This window comes from Lepidochelys kempii, unplaced genomic scaffold (assembly GCF_965140285.1).
Source record: "Lepidochelys kempii isolate rLepKem1 unplaced genomic scaffold, rLepKem1.hap1 scaffold_96, whole genome shotgun sequence".
In the NCBI taxonomy this organism is placed as follows: domain Eukaryota; kingdom Metazoa; phylum Chordata; order Testudines; family Cheloniidae; genus Lepidochelys; species Lepidochelys kempii.
This window is the reverse complement of record NW_027621940.1, coordinates 221812-225148: the sequence shown is the minus strand read 5'-3', so window position 1 is coordinate 225148 and position 3337 is coordinate 221812. Positions and strand designations below refer to the sequence as shown.

The 3337-nt window shown below is 53.0% G+C and overlaps 1 long non-coding RNA gene across 1 annotated transcript; it reads left to right on the top strand.

The window, feature by feature from the left end:
• The first annotated feature begins 534 nt into the window (after positions 1-534).
• Positions 535-3056, top strand: LOC144930098 (uncharacterized). The gene is made up of 2 exons (XR_013635178.1): positions 535-621; positions 2755-3056. It is a non-coding gene; the product is annotated as an uncharacterized LOC144930098 (long non-coding RNA).
• Positions 3057-3337: the final 281 nt, after the last annotated feature.

Sequence of the window (3337 nt, the reverse complement as noted above, 5' to 3'; positions counted from 1 at the left end):
AGAGGATTTTATCGGCGGTCGGAGGGGAGATGAGATTAGTTGGGGGTGGGGTGGATGGAACAAAATGGGAGGATGAAGAAGCTGGGGGTCCACTGGGGAGCTGAGAGGTGATGCTCTGTTTCCCTTCCACAGAGGGATCCTCCTTCTCCTACACGGGTAAATCGTGCCTGGAGCCCAAGAACTGTGAGCCCGGCCCCTTCTCGCTGACCTACCCACACAATGTCACCGTGCGGGCGAACATCGCCTGCTGTGACACCGACGGCTGCAACGCCGGGGCCATCCCAGGTGTGTGTCTGCTGCAAACCTAGAGCCCTGCTCCGGCCATACCTGCCTGGAGAGTACCCAGGAGTCCTGGCTCCCAGCCCAAAGCCCCCATTCCTAACCACTAGACCCCACTCCCTTCCCCGAGCTGGGATTGAGCCCAATGTGTGGTGACTCCCCACCCTTGGCTGACTGTGTGTGTCTGACTGTTCTCAGTGCCAACTGTGAGCTCCGTCCCCAACGGCCAGCAGTGCCAGTCGTTCCTCAGAGTGGGGCCATATAACTGGAACGAGAAGGATGTCTTGGCCTGCACCGGCGCCGAGGACCATTGTGTTGTGGAATCTGGGAAATTAAGACTGGGTAAGTCCTCCAGATGCGGGCGGGGTCTGAACACAGAGTACGAGGTGGAGCCCAGGTGTCCTGGCTCAGTCCCAGCCCCCCTTGCTCTGACCCACTAGACTCCAGTCCCCTGGCAGAGTTGCAGAGAGAACCCAGGAGTCCTACTTGCCGAGATGCCAAAGGAGCACCCAAGGAGGATAAGGCCACTGCGGAGAAAGTAAATGAATTCTCTGCATCAGTCTTCACGGCTGAGGCTGGGAGGGAGATTCCCAAACCGGAGCCATTCTGCTTTGGTGACAAATCTGAGGAACTGTCCCAGATTGAGGAGTCATTACAGGAGTTTTTGCAAGAAATTGATAAATTAAACAGTAATAAGTCACCAGGACCAGATGGGTTTCACCCAAGAGTTCAGAAGGAACTCAAACGTCAAATTACAGAACTACTAACTGTGGTTTGTAACCTACCATTTAAATCAGCTTCTGTCTCAACTGGCTGGAGGATGGCTAATGACACACCTGTTTCGAAAAAGGGCTCCAGAGGTGATCCCGGCAACTACAGGCCAATAAGTTTGACTTCAGTACAGGGCAAAGTCATTGAAACTAGAGGAAAGAAGAGAACTGTCAGCCACATAGATGAACATAATTTGTTGTGGAAGGATCAACATGGTTTCGGTAAAGGGAAATCACGCCTCACCAGTGTACTAGAATTCTCTGAGGGGGTCAACAAGAGTGTGGACAAGGGGGATCCCATGGATATAGTGTACTTAGATTTTCAGAAAGCGTCCCTCACCAAAGGCTCTTAAGCAAAGTGAGCTGTCATGGGATAAAATCCTCTCATGGCTCAGTAACTGGTTAAAAGATAGGGAAAAAAGGGTAGAAAGAAATGGTCAGTTTTCAGAATGGAGAGAGGTAAATAGTGGGAGTCCCTCAGGGATCTGCACTGGGCCCAGTGCTTTTCACCATATTCCGAAATGTTCTGGAAAAAGGGGTAAATAGTGAGGTGGCAAAATTTGCAGAAGATACAAAGCTACTCAAGATAGTGAAGTCCAAAGCAGACTGTGAAGAGGTACTAAAGGGTCTCTCAGAACTGGGTGACTGGGCAACAAAATGGCAGAGGAAATTCAGTGTTGATAAATGCAAAGTAATGCACATGGGCAAACGTAATCCCAAGTAGACATACACAATAATGGGTCAAATTTACCACTCAAGAAAGATCTTGGAGTCACTGTGGAGAGTTCTCTGAAATCATCCACTCCATGTGCAGTGGCCGTCAAAAAAGCAAACAGAATGCTGGGAGTCATTCATAAAGGGACAGAGAATAGGACAGAGATCTAACCCCAAAGATCGTGTTGCCTCAATATAAATCCATGGGACGCCCACAGCTTGAACACTGCGGACGGATGTGGTCGCCCTGTCTCAAAAAAGATCTATTGGAATTGGAAAGGCTTCAGAAAATGCCAACCAAAATGATGAGGGGGATGGATTGGCTGCCATATGAGGAGAGATTAATAAGAGTGGTACTATTGAGCCTGGAAAAGAGACGGCTAAGGGGGGATATGATCGAGGTCTAAAGAAGGTTGAAGGGTGTGGAGGAAGGAAATAAGGAAGTGTTATTTACTCCTCCTAAAATAAGAACGAGGGGTCACCACAGGCAGCAGGTATAAAATAAACCAAAGGAAGTACTGCTTCACACAATGCACTAGAAACCTGTGGAACTTATTGCCGGGGAAAGTTGTGAAGGCGCAGACTATAACAGGGTTCAAACAGGAACTAGAGAAGTTGTTGGAGGACAGGTCCATCTGCGGCTATTAGCCGGGATGGGCAGGGAAGGTGGCCCTAGCCTCTGTTTGCCAGAAGCTGGGAATGGGCGACAGGGTATGGATCACTGGATGATTCCCTGTTCTGTTCATTCCCTCTGGGGCACCTGGCATTGGCCAGAGGATACTGGGCTAGATGGACCTTTGGGGTGACCCAGGAGGGCCATTCCTCTTCTGTTCTCATGTTGTTCCAGGCTCCCTGCTCTGAGCACTAGACCCCAGTCTGCCTGCAGAGCCGGGTGCAGTCCTGCTGGGAGGGGAGTGTGTGAGAGACCTCATGAGGGTCGCGGGGGTGGGGGGAATTGGGAACCCCCGATCACGTCTCTCCCCCTGTCCAGGTCACATCAAACTGAGGATGATTGCGGGTGGATGTGGCTCCCCTGGCGCCTGCGTGAAGAGAGCGTTGGTGAAGAAATACGCCCAGGGCGTGCCGGAGATCCTGAGCCAGGCCAAGTGCTACGCAGCTCCCAGGGCCGGTGGAGGCATCAGGGAGCCCTGAGCCCCGGCCTGGCATCCTCCCCTTCTGCTGCGTGCCGGGCTGCAGTGCACCTCCCTTCAGCAGCCTCCGGCTGGTGGTTCTCTTTGGGGGGATTGCGGGTTCCTTTTGTGCATTGGCTGAATAAAGCGAGTTCTGGGGAAAGCACCCCCCTTGCTCCTTGTCCCCTGACCGCCCCCTACCGGGCGCCTCCCGCCCCTATCTGTGCACGAGTGATGCTGGCAGGAAGAGAACCCGGGAGTCCTGACTCCCAGTACCACACCCTGTAACCCACCAGACCCCACTCCCTTCTGAAAGGCAGGGATAGAGCCCAGGAGTCCTGGCTCCCAAGCCCCCTGCTCTAACCATTGGACCCCTCTCCCCTTGCAGGGCCAGGGAATGGAACCCAGGAGTCCTGTCTGGACCCCCTCCCGGAAGGCAAGGCC